The sequence below is a fragment of the Saccoglossus kowalevskii genome, chromosome 13, assembly GCF_978046115.1.
Source record: "Saccoglossus kowalevskii chromosome 13, keSacKowa6.1, whole genome shotgun sequence".
Lineage (NCBI taxonomy): Eukaryota > Metazoa > Hemichordata > Enteropneusta > Harrimaniidae > Saccoglossus > Saccoglossus kowalevskii.
This window is the reverse complement of record NC_140653.1, coordinates 18,274,280-18,288,941: the sequence shown is the minus strand read 5'-3', so window position 1 is coordinate 18,288,941 and position 14,662 is coordinate 18,274,280.

Genomic DNA, 14,662 nt, shown 5'->3' with positions numbered 1-14,662 from the left:
AAAAAATCGGAAATGCTACGATAGACAATCTAAAAACGTTTATTTCGAATTAGTGCAATTATGCTCAATTTGATAGCTAGTAATTGAATCATATTTATATACTGCCTTAAAAATACGTTTAGTATATATCGCTGGAATTGAATATTATGTGGAAGAATTGTATAACGATATAGGAATTGTGATTTCATATTGGATGTCAAGTTTAATGCAAGTACGGGTGACTTGCCTGATTTTGTTTTTGACACAAATGATGACAACTTCCTTTTTTGGTCGGTTTGGTCGTTTTTAATATTCATAGATCATCAAACGAGAAAACTTTGGTAGATCATGTGATTTATTTAACTTTCATTTACTTAAGGTAGAGCGCAGGTTTGTGGGCACTTAAGAGTGAATTCTTTTTTTGCTTTTTATTATTCAAACAGTCTTATAAACTGTTAAAATTTTGTAGAATTGTGAATAGTGGAACATACTCAAAGGACGATTATATATAGATAGCAGGTGCAAACATTCTCTCTTTTGAATGCTTAGCAAGATTGAGCAAGGCTGTACATAAATATTAAAAGAGAAACACGGTGAAAAAAAGTAATGACGGGATCTCCATATTATGCACAATATTTAACTTTTTACATAATGATAATACATTTAAATTTGGAACTGTTACAGCCATTTTAATTATGAGCATTAGCAAACTTCTTACTGAGTGAATTGTTATGCAAATTAGCAATTATCTCAGCTTCTTTTTAGTGCCCATCCCAGAACTTTAAAGAAAATAGCTCCTAGACGCTTTGACCTATTGTTTTGAAATTTTCACAAATGATTGACAATGTGTTTATCTTCAAAACGCCGTTGGGGCATTGTTTTTGGTTGAACAGTGTTACAACAATCGTACAGACAACTAGCCTGGGTGTTAATTTATGCATAAACTTAAAGTAGTGAAATTTGAACTGCTGCCCTGCAAAATTGACAACCGGTAGACAGTTTTCAAGACGGCACTTTCTTCATAGTAATTAGATGTACCCGTAAACCTATTTTGACAGGAAACAGAAGCATAGTTTAGAAGCTATTTTTTTTAAATCACTTTTGACCAAAAATGCACATTTTTATTCATATTTCAAACTATAGTGTCCATAAAAAAAATACTAACAAAATTTTAAAATCCATACAATAAGCTTTCTGAAAATATATAGTTTTGTGGACAAGGGAGGTCATCTTGGTTTCCTAATTAACTAATTAAAATACATGTCGGGCAAACTGCATCTCTACCTTAATGAAAGTTTTAATAAGGATGTCAAAAGGAGAAATGTACTTGTTTTGTGAACTGAGGTGCCAATGTCGTCGACTGTGTTATTGCTATATCTTCTTTTTTTTACATGTATTAATACTAATGGAATTGATTCCGTAGATGCGTTTGATCACTTCCGTGTAATTGCAAATTAACTATTGCAATCACAGTCAGCTGGCGCACACGTGATAATAAAATATTTACTACATGGGGGCCGCCATCTTGAATGTAGGAATCTGAAAAACGCGTTTCACAACTTGTCTCTTATTTAGTTTTATGCGTCATTCAAGATGGCGGCCCCCATGTAGTAAATATTGTATTTATTTTATTATCACGTGTGCGCCAGCTGATTGTGATTCCAATGTCCTCTGTGTGCGCAAATAACCGGGTAATAACAATAAATATCCTTGGAATCCCGATTTTGCAGATGTTTATCGTTCGAACATAAACAAAATGCATATCAGAATTCTTTAAACGAAAAATGTCGAAGTTATTCGCCACCAACAATAAAATATCGCGTTATATTACGAGTTTTTTTGCTCGCTAAACTCATGAACTATAAAACTTGTCATAAAACGCGATAGTTTCATGTTGACAATGAATAACCTATTTATCACACATGCAACAGTCCACACTAAACCGTTAAAACTAGAATAAGAAATAAGACAGCCGACTTCAAATAACTCTCGGAATGAAAGATTTCACGCGCGGATTGACATAAAACTCACCCGTGAGATGACTGTTGTTGACATTGTTAAAACATTTAAAACTTAAATGTTGTTAACATTTTTACTCTGATATGTATAAATGCTAGAGTTGATATATAATTCTTTGAATATAAATAATCGATTGTTAATTTTATTTCAAAATTAGACCACCAAACAAACACGCAATCAGTCGGTGGGAAACGAACTGCACTTTATGTTGATATTCCAAATATACAACGCATTATGTTGCTGTTGGCATTGCGGGATCATTTGAATAATGGTAATGAGCTTTCCTTTTGTCCTCTACTGACCCAACATACATTCCGTCATTTAACAGTGTTACCGTTAAAAGCTCTTAAACGCCGGGAAATGTATGATATTTGATTTTTTTAAATATTCAATATTGTGTCAATTTAGAAATGCCTATTTTTTTTGCCGTTTGATGAAATATTGTTATGACTCCTGGCACTAGCATTGTCAAGGCTGAATGTAAATTGAAAGTGCTGACAGCAATAACGTATCTAGTGTCATTGCATACAGTGCGTATAATCGGTTCATTTTGAAACGGGCTAAGACACGGTACGCAGAAACGAAGATAAGCCATTATTACTGTAATGATAGGATACGCTCCAGTTTCACAAAGTATCGATAAGAGCATGGAACAGTACAATTGCCTCACCCGAGATAACGCAAGCATTGAGAAATGTACACAAGGCATATTATGTAGATGCACTGAATGCGTGCTATGTATTGGCCAAAGCCGTGGCTCCCTCTGTGTGTTACTCCCACAATTTGTGTGTGTCCTAGTGAAAGATTTGTCTTGCTGCTGAATGTTATTTTTTATTCGGATAGAGGCCAGCGTCACCACAGAAGTTGTATGTCGATAAACTACAAAGATATTGGGGATATTAGAAAAGTTGGTACAGGTGACTGTGTCAGTTTGCCATTCCAAAACCAGATGGTTTCACACACGTTCCATTCACAAATCTAAGAATTGCTTATTATGGTAACAGAATAAAGGAAACAGTCCAAAATGAAGCATATTGGGAGCAGGATGTGTTCACCTGTTTCGAAGCATCCTATGTACTTCATGAGATTCATATACCTTTTTTGTGTTTGATTATATACTGTGGCGTACTTGTAATTGTTGTATTTTGAATTGCTCTTATGGATTTTTCTAGTCTCTTATTTTGGTGGTGGTGGTGTACTTTGAGTGTGTAATTATTTCTACTTCAATAATAAAATATTAATTTATATTTCTGTAAGTATTTGTATTCCTGTGTCTACGAAAATATTCGAAAAAAACCGCGAGGCTTATTCAAACGAACATAGAAAAGGAAAACACTCTTGGCTAAACCAAATAAAAAATCTGAAATTCTATGATAGACAATTTAAAAACGTTTATTTTGAATTGGTGAAATTATACTCATTTAGATTCTATCCAATTTATATTTGATGATGTTCGTCAAACTTAAATGTTGTGTGTATGACTGAAAACATGGCTAGCAGGGTAGCAATCATATGTTTTTGAAAATAATATCCCGATGCCTGGTATTTCCAGGATTCTACAGAAATCTAAAACAGATTCGTGATATCCGCTTTCCTAGCAACGACATTTTCAAAAGCAATTTCAAAATTACACTTATTGTAATTTGACTTTTATGTATTCTCATATATCGCGTGAAAAAAAAGCATTCCCGGTACAAGATTACTAGCGTTGAAAAAGTGGCAATAGTTTGACTGGCTATCACATGATTGATTACATTTTTTTACACTTACATTTTACATTTCTAGATATAACTGATAGTCATTTATCGGGTAATATATCATCTACCACATCTAAGCTGATGAGCGCATCCATAATTTGGCACTTGGTTATCTACTTTTGTGTGATGTGGCATTCATTACAAAACTGTTTAGTAAGCCAAGTTATGAAACGTCACATCAACCTAGATAATAATTCACTGTATCGAACTACAACTGTTTGTGTAAATAGGTCGATATATTGCACACAGATACTTCATATTACGTATGACTTTCAATGTCTTGAATCACAACTAAAACAAGGTTGATACGTTGTCGCATCCAATTACTACGTCATATTTCCAAGTCTATGCATATACTGGTAACGATGATTGTATAAATACCGTGAATTGTATCGCTCGAATTGAATATTTTGTGGAAGAAATGTAGAACGATATAAAAATTGTAATGTTATATTGGTCGTCAAGTTTAATACAAATACGGGTGCCTTGCCTGATGACATCTACTTATTCGGGTCAACGATGTGCCGATTTTAACGAGAAAGCTTTGGTAGATCATTAGTTGATTTGTGTGTGACTTTGATTTTTTTTTAAATATTCAATATTGTGTCTAATTATAAATGCTTATTTTTCTTGCCGTGTTGATGAAATATTGCTATGATCCCTGGCTGAATTCGCTTCACTTTATAATAGTTAGAAGTAAATTGAAAATACTGACAGCAATAACGTATCAAGTGTCATTGCATACAGTGCGTGTAATCGGTTCCATTTAAAACGAGCTAAGGAACGGTACGCAAAAACGAAGATAAGCCATTAATACTGTGATGATAGGATACGCTCCAATTTCACAAAGTATCGATAAGAGCATGGAACAGTACAATTGCCTCACCCGAGATAACGCAAGCATTGGGAAATGTACACAGGGCATATTATGTAGATGCACTGAATGCGTGCCATGGACTGGCCAAAGCCGTGGCAGTCTTTGTGTGTAACTTCCACAATTGTTGTGTGGCCTAGTACATTGAGGAATAGATTTTATACTAAGAATAACTTTCCCAATGACGACTACTTCACAAATAGAGACATAACTGCAAGGAGTCAAGTAGCATTTTAACAACATAAAAAGAATGATTTGTCTTGCTGCTGAATGATTTTTTCAATCGGATAGAGGTCAGCGTTATCACAGATGCTGTAACTCGCTAAACTACACACAGGTGACTGTATCAGTTTGCCATTTCAAAACCAAATGGTTTCACTCAGGTTCCATTTACAAATCTTAAAAATAGCTTATTATGGTAATAAATGAAACTATTAGTTACGCTGTAGTATTACAATGAATTGTCGGTGACATATTGGGAGCAGGATGTGTTCACCTGTTTCGAAGCATCCTATGTACCCCCACAAGGTTTATATACCTATCTTTGTGTTTGATTATGTATAGTAGTGTACTTGTAATTGTTGTATTTTGATTTTTTTCCAGTTGTTTATTTTGGCTGTCATTTAAGTGTGTCATTATTTCTACTCCTATTCTTCTATTTCAAATTATTATTAATTAATGAATAACACTGCGTGGTCATATGTTTATTGTGGATTTTGTGAGACACTGAGGTAATACATGTATGCGATTAACGACTTATACGATGTACATTCGTAAACGTGAAAGAAGAAATACACACTGTCAGTGGAATAGTACATATCTAAAATTATCTATAAAGACACATCACGTGAAACGAGTAATTGGGTATAGCTGTCCTGACCAAATCCCTCAAAGAATAACGGTTACATTAAGCTAGTATTGACTACCATTATGAAAGTGGTGGTTGGAACCCAGCTTCCCGAACTCTTTAAATAATTTCGAAAATACTCTGATTCATCTTGGTACCTGGCCAGGCTAACAAACGTGCTTATTACAGATCTACATGTGCAGGGACCGAAACGGTGGTTATTGCTAATATACATATGTAAACAAAAACTATGAAGACTGAAAACACTTGAAGCCGCAATGTTTGTTGTACAAGCAGTAATTTGAACAGCAGGAGTCTGGCATATACATGTACAGTCATTTTTGAAACCGTTAACTGATTTAAAGCGTTTAAGTGCGTTACCGGGCTTTCTACCCTGGGGTGACAGACGATGCATTCTACCCTTTGAAAACAGACAAACTACCCCGGAGAGACAGACAAAGCCTTCTATCCCATGCAGACAGAATTCGCATCTCCGTGTGTGAAGAATTATGAATATTTGATAATGTAATATTATGAAATCCTGTTTAGAGTTGCGGAACTTTGTAGTATCATCAATTCCATTACGTGAATAAAAGCATTGGTAGAGATAAGTAGTTTTGATGAAATTTATCCGATTATCAAAAAAATAGTATAACTGTATTATTACTTACAAAAGTAAAAGAACATCAATCCACATATATTTTAACAAATGGATTTGATTTTCTATTCCTGTGATGTGAACACCACACTCTCTGATATTATTCAATGTATTACTAAACGTTTTTTTTCTGTCAGTATAATACTATTACATAAACATGTAGTGAATAATATAGTTAGTAACGCTTAAATGCATTTTCTTCAAGGTATATTGTGTTCAGCGTGATTGTTAATGTGAATGAACTCATTGCTCCGCTGTATATACTTAGCAACGTAAGATGTCTATTTAGTATTCGTAGTCTCCATACATGTATAGTCTACACATGCATGATGTTTTCGTCATCGTGTCACGTGCAGTTATTTAGACTACTTCCGCTTGAGGCTATTTGAGTTTGTGTTTCACTAGAGTGTCAACAAATAATATAATAACACGTTCAATCGGTTTATATACGATGTCCATTGAAAAATATCCACGTACATTATAATAGCACACACAATTTCTGGCTGTAAAGTTTTCCGGAAACTGCTGCGTCAATGCTTCGTTCTTGAATTATATATGTTGAGATACAATAATCGCGACATGAGATACCTCTGTAAAAATAAAACGTGTTTTGGGGGGAGGGGTGAATCATGTGATCAAGTTGATTTAATATGGTAATGAGGTTCGTGTGTTGGCATTTTAAATGTACACAGTGAAGACAAAACATTCATTGGAAACAACATATCCAATTATTATAAAAACCTTTCAGTTTATTGAATATATAAAGATTATTAGAAATCGATAGGCGATTCATTTTATTAATATATTATTAGCGTTGAGTCTGTAAGGCAGATACACTGGGATTCATATCCATGTATATGAACAGATGCTACTGAGGCAATGATATAAATTATTTGAAATCCACAAAACCATATGGATGCAATTGTCTTTATGTACTCATTTTCTTAATTCATTCAATATCTATATCGTACCTCTTTTTTTCTAATTATGTTGCTAGGAACGTATGTTTATTGGGCATGCAGTTTGTAATAACAAATAGTAATTAATTCGGGTGGGTAAATATTTGAGTGTGTATATGTACTGTAATTAATGCAAGGTATTCGCAAGATAGCCGAACATCACTGAAAAGTTCTATTTCAGCATTTAGGTGTCATCAAATCACTCGCGTAGTTCTCTATATGACGTCAATAATTTTCATTAAGAATGGTCTGAGATGCAAACCAGGCACGTGAGTGTTTACTGCAATTTGACAGTGTATTTTTCTGACATTTGTGAGTCAATAGTTTGTAAAAAAAAAAAAAATTTAATGGTATTGCCAGATTGTGAATGCTGTTTGCATTTTATTTATATCTCAGTTTCAAAAAGAACAAAATATAATTTGGGAAACATTTCATTTGATACATTCAAAGAAAAATACTAATAAAAGCTTCATACCGAAACATTCATTTTTTGAAGACCGTGTTTGAAATGTTTCGGTAACAGTATCTTACGAATTGCCCAAATGTCGAAAAGCGAACCCCTATAGATAGATGCGAGTAAAATACGCGCTATTCGTCTCAACATTTCAATAGGTAGGTGTCTCGTATTCTCACAAACATGGTAAGTATATTGATTGTCAGTCACATCACTTCCACTCTCGAATAAAATGCTACTTCTGTCGTGGGTGTGATTCTCCAGAGAGCTATTTCTGTGGAGCTGATTTTCGATTTGCAATGGTACTGAAATTAATGTTTTCACTTTAAGATGTGTATTCCGATTATACGTATATGTATATGTCGACGAAAGTAATATTAGTGCCCCACCACCCATTAGCGGTAGTAGACTGTCATGCTCGCACGTGTACGATAAATATACGGGGTTAATCTTCAGATTTCAGGTAATTCTTCAGATCTACTACATGAACAACTACAAAACACATTGGTTTAATCTCGCCCCAGTAACTAAATTGTCAAATGAACAAGAAATGCAGTCTTGGTACTAGTAGCCAATTATTGTTTTATCAGTAAGACATTCGTTTAAAGCGCAGTGGTCGTCGCGCAGCGCGTGTTCGAATTTCATGTAAATAAACAATGTATTTTACACACGTTGTATACGTCGCTATGAGTCCCATGTCGAACAGGACGCGGCGCGACGACTGACGTCCTTTAATTATTTACAATTAGTAATTACAGATTACTGGCATGTCAATTACTAAATATCGTCTAATTAGCATTACAGCCAGTGTACAAACTTTTCGTGAAACAGTACGTCAGTTAAACCGTGTCACCTTTCGATCTATGTACCATATGATATCTATAGAGATCTTCCCAAGTATGTTCATGTAACAGTAACCTTCAAAAACACACAATGTCTTTATTCTGAATATATTAAACAAATTCACTAACGTGATGTTACGTATCACCCTTTTTTGTAATTAAGCATCGTATACATTTGGTTTTTTGTTCGTAAACGAGCGCCATTCTTGTATTACGTACTGGTTGATTGAAAGATTGTGAACTGTGATGCAACACATGTAATAGGATTGCATGTCGTTAAAATTGACTGTTTTATATTTTGTCTACTATATTGCAACAACATAATTTATACTGCAGTGGAAAACAAATAGGAATTCAGTTTAAGCAGCATCAGCAACAATGTTCACATATGTTTAGAATATTATTGCTTGTGACATCAGTGAATCGACTTGCGTACATCCATCTATTTTCCATATGTCTACTTTAATTACACACTATTTTGAGCATGTAATTTATATTCAAACCCCCAAACCCATCATGAATATCTGCGTGTTCAGTAACAATTTATATTAATTCTTACACAACAAGTATCCGCGCATATATGATCGCATCTTTTGTACTGGTTTAATCGATACATATTTCGGTACGTTTAACTTATTGGATATCACCACAGCTAACAAATAATAAAAAAAAGATTTGATTTTTTATGCATAATATGAATTGGCGAATAAAACTACAATACATAAGAAATTGCAAAACATTACTAATAGTGTAATTCACTTTAAACAATAGTTTTCTGATATTTATCGTACTTTACATTGTGTGTAGTATGTACAATCTGGATTTGTGTTTTCAGTGAAAACGAAATCCAATATTATATATGCTTCATCTTTGAGAATAAATGGAATTTGAAAATGACAACAGCGGATATCAAAGCACGTACCTTATATTATCGTCATCGTATGTTTACAGGTGTAGTTTAACAAGAGCGTTAATCAAACAATATACTGTAATAGTTTTAGATCCATGCCAGGAGTAAATCTTTATGCCGTAGCTCATTAGAAATATGAATTTGTAATGCTATGGTGTCAACCTAGATTCAGCTCGTAATGGCGCAATAACAGCAAATGTACGTACTGTCATCGAAACAACTAAGTCATGGATAGATCTATAGATGACTTCTAGATTACAATTTATGAATAATTTTAAAAAAATATATGCGTGTATTACCTGCATTGTGGTATTCACATGAACAATAGACCGGACAGCTACTGGCTAGAAAAGGAAAAGGAATATTCACTCATTGAGTTCTTGTCTTTCTCAGCATATCTTTGTATGTTCCGTGCATGTACTTGCAATGCATCATGGGATTAGCTCCGGCTTGATCAGGTTAATTTAAAATATTGTTTTCGAAGTGTGCACGCACGCCCGCCACACACACATCCACGTAAACCATTTCAGTCGTGTTTCTTTCTTTTCTGGAGGGAAATAAGTGGCGCCAAATGACCACACATATTACAATTACACATCGTCTTTATTAGTGGGATGTTAGTTAGTGTTCATATCATACTGCTATATGACATTGTTTACCTATTTACATTCACCTCTGTTTACCAGAGTACATCAGTGGTATGTGGCATGCAAACAACTCATGGCAGGTAAGACAATTTTACAGTCCCTCAATATATGAATTCTGATGCTAGTTCGACTGACGTGATGTTGTGACTATGAAAGGCATGTATTGATGAGATACCTCAATGCTGAAATTTATGTGTTACAGCCGTGTAAATGCAGTCGAGTTTTTGTACTCATTCAATCGCGTGATAATATCGTATCTATATTTTTAATTATGTTGCTAAGAAACGTATGCTTAGATCGCTTTGCTGTAGATTGGAATTTCAAGGCCATAACCACATGGTGCGTGTGTTCAAAATTAGTAGTCTTTTTCGGGTGTAGGAATATAATAGACTTCGGAAAGTGGTAACAGTCGCATTTACATAATGTTCATTGGAATGCTTCCAATGTTGGTGCTGTTAATTAGGTTTATCGAAATTGCATTTCCTGGGACCCAGTTTACAACAATACTGACACTGATGCCGCGTATAACACGTTTATCGATTTATTTCTCAATGTTGCTACTGAGTATGCGCCTGTAATCAAAGTCAGTAGCAAGGACAGCAAAACCCATAAACCGTGGCTATCAAAGGGTCTTTTAATATCAGCCAAAACTAAACAGAAATTATATTATAGCATGAAAAAGTCGCCAAACAATATTGATATTAGAAGCAACTATAACAATATCGGATTCTTTATACCAAGTTACTTAAGGCTGCTAAAAGGGGTTATCATTATCACAAGTTCTTATCTGCACGGTGTAATAATAGCAAAACATGGAAGGTGGTAAACGGAGTGTTAAGCAATAGATATAATGCATCACCCCCCGACAAACTCAATGACGATTCCGTTTTTGAAAATATTTTATCAGATAGTCATGATATTGCTGAAAAATTTAACAATTTCTTTGTTAATGTCGGCCCTAATTTAGCATCCAAAATTAACACATCTACTAATAACAATATGTATCTTCAAGACAATTGTCCAGACTCTATTTTTTTTCGTCCCATCACTCATCATGACATATATAAAGAAATCAATATTTTAGAACCCAGCAAATCCATGGGCTATGATAAAATACATCCCAGGATGGTAATTGATGCAGCCAACATTATTTCTCATCCACTTAAATATATCTTTAACTGGTTACTCTTCCAAGGCAAGTTTCCCGCAGCTTTAAAATTTGCTAAAGTCACCCCTATTTATAAAAAAAAGCTCACCCCTTGATGTGAATCATTACAGACCAATTTCCGTTCTATCCATCTTTAGTAAAGATATAGAAAACATTGTCAAAAAACAAATAACTTTATATCTTGATAAATTTAATATTCTTGCTGACACTCAATATGGGTTTAGGAAGAAATAAAACACAAAACTTGCCCTGGCTAATCTTATTGCTGACATCGCTGATAACATGGACAAAGGGTTTATTACATTTGGTATCTGTATTGACCTTTAAAAAGCTTTTGAAACCATCGACCATGACATTCTTCTTCACAAACTATCATACTATGGGATAAGAGGCACTCCACTTCAATGGTTTCGCAGCTACATTCAAGACCAACATCAGACCGTAGATATAAATGGATGTTTTTCATGTTCTAAATCAGTCAAAAGTGGGGTACCCCAGGGTTCCATCTTGGGCCTATACCTTTTCTTATCCATAATAATGATATTCATAAATCTACTAATGCTTTTAACTTTCGCCTATTCGCTGATGATACTAACTTGTTTAAACATTTAATCTCAGAAACCGTTAATCTTGACACTTTAGCTGCTGAATTCAAAAACGTTTCACAATGGTGTAAGGCTAACAAACTCACAATAAGCACTGAAAAAACTAATTACATGTTTCTTAAAACAGCACACAAAAAATAGCAATAGAAGGCACTTTCAAAATAGACAATGCCCAGATAGAGGGCGTTGCTACAGCAACATATCTTGGTGTGACAATTGCCTGCATTCTGACTTGGAAAAATCACATTAAAAAGATCATTAAAACAATAAGCCCGAAGATTGGTGATTGACATTATGTTCCACGCTTTGTCCTTATTCTGTTATACAACACTCTTATACTCCCTCATCTATCCTACTGTATTGAGCTCTGTGGCAACACATATTCTACCCATCTTGACCCTTTACTACGACTGCAAGAGAAAGTCATACGGTTAATCACCTTTTCTGATTACTACGCTTTCTCTGCACTTTTTTTTCGTAAACCTGCTATTCTTGATATTAACAAACTCGTTAAATGTCAGACATGTCTCTTCTTTTTTGACCTCAAAACAAATCGATTTGTCCATGGTGTCAGCGATTATTTCCCTCAGTACATTCATCCCTATCCAACCACATCTGGTGCTACTGGTAACTTCACTGTTACTTACATGCGTTTATCCATTACACAGCATAATTTTCAATATGCTACCAAGTAAACACTGGATCTCTCTGCCCCTCACCCTAATAAAGCATGGGCAGTAGATTTTTGAAGCATTTTCAAGCGAGAGCTGAAGAAAATGCTTCACAGTGAGTGATATTTATTTATGTACATAGAGCATATTAATTCATTCATTCATTGTGAAGATTGATTATATTATTTACTGGTTGATTTCATTTATTTAATTCATTACTTTTGTTTGTTTACTGTGACTTTTATGTCGACTTAATTTATTATTTAATATAACAAGAGCATGGACTAGACTAGTCTAAATGGACTATTCCATGGTCATCACCAGTATTATATAATTTTGTCCTGTACATGATAATTTGTTTTTATACTGGTGAAATAAATAAATAATAATATACATATATATACGTCCCATGGATAAATTGCCAGCAAAATAACTGTGCAAATATCTACGGAATTGGGTTCTAGCATGGTCTATTGTTATACTATTCGTTTCCCTAGTGAACCAGAAGAAACTAGTTCTACATCATTCGGTGTTAAACAACATTATGTGTATTAACTCAATTGTGATTTGTTTGCTTCCGTCAGACACATTTTAACAACAAAAATATTTATATTATTCGAGTTAATCAAAATTCAGCCGTGTTACATTGTGAAACAATACTTCATTGATTTTAACCAGAATCGTGAAGAATAACTCGTTGTTCAATGTGAGAATTTAGAGTTCAAAGTTTAGAGTTCAATTATATTTGCGGAAATGTTTTTATTTTTTACAATTGTATTGTCCTTAAAGTTGTCGGCAAAGTTTAAATTATCTGATCCGTCGAGTAGTCTACGACAGCTATGATATTCGCATAATATCTGCATTTGCAGTTGCTAGCCAACAGGCAAACATAATATAATTAAGTTTCTCCGGAAATAATTAAGAAATTGTTTCAGTTGACACGTATAAACATAATTACTCATATAATAAAAATATAACACCGGAGCATTCATTACCCGCTGGTAAAGCGCGTTTGAAATGTTTCAATGCAAATTTTGCGAATCGTTCAAATGCCGAAGGGGGGAGTTTGATTGATCATTTATACATTACTCGTAAAATACCCAAAGCTGTATATGACGCAACATAACGATCCCCAAGGAGTGCGTGTGTCTCGTGTTCTCGCAAACATGATTTGTATATCGGCAATCAGCAAAATCACTTCTACTCTTTGGTACATTGCTACAGCTGACGAGGATGAGCTTATCTTTTATTTGAATTGAGGTGCAATTGAAATCCACGTTTTCACTAAGGAAATTTAGAATTTGATAGTTCAATTTTTAAATTAAAATAACGTTTTCGACATATAGTCAGATAATCTATAATAGTCAGACATATGCAATTCAAACGAGTATTACACTTTAATCTGCCATAGCACAAGTAAAAGTAAGTGTATGCGTTGGAGTATGTTAATATGAAGTTATTACGAGGATACTCAGACAGTACACCGTCCTAATTTGAGGAATCTTTGTAATAACCTTATTAATATATATCTTTTCATTCCAAGGATACTTCAAGGATACGTATAATAATATTTATTATTATACATCTGTCATCGTAACACCATAATTTACAGTGTGCCGTAATTTTGCGGTATTTTACGGTGTTTTCATCCTACCATATAAGGAAATGCGAATTCCAAATATTAAATGACTACGCGCGAAAGAGTCCTCTTATAATAAAATAAACATGGCTGCCACCAGGGTTGAACGGACTCCACACAAAGAAGTTCGCTGATTCTGTTCTAAACATTTTGGATTTCGACATTCCCATGGTGTATCTATGAAAAGAAAAGACGTATAATAACACGATCTCTGCTGCGCGTCGGTCGATACTCCCGCTGTACTGTCTTCGTGCATACTTTGAGGTATCCTCGTAATAACCTCATATTATAAACCCCGGTAGTCTTGTATGCCGGAACAAGGCCAAAACGATGGATACACACATACACACTTACAAATAACTAAGTGCAATACCAATATATATTTTAGGACAATTTCATTTCATACAAATTCATGTATACCCATATATATCGTTCTGGTTTGACTATTAGTGTTCTATTAAACTTGTAAGACTTTCTTGTAAGAATTCCCTTACACTTACTTGTGTTGACAAATCTACTGGGTATGTTATTTTCAGGTTTTGCAGATCGGGGGCTCCCTTGAAAGAGCGACTAGCATCAAAACAATATACAACATATATCAACAAGTAGCAGCAATATCCTCATGCGTGACGG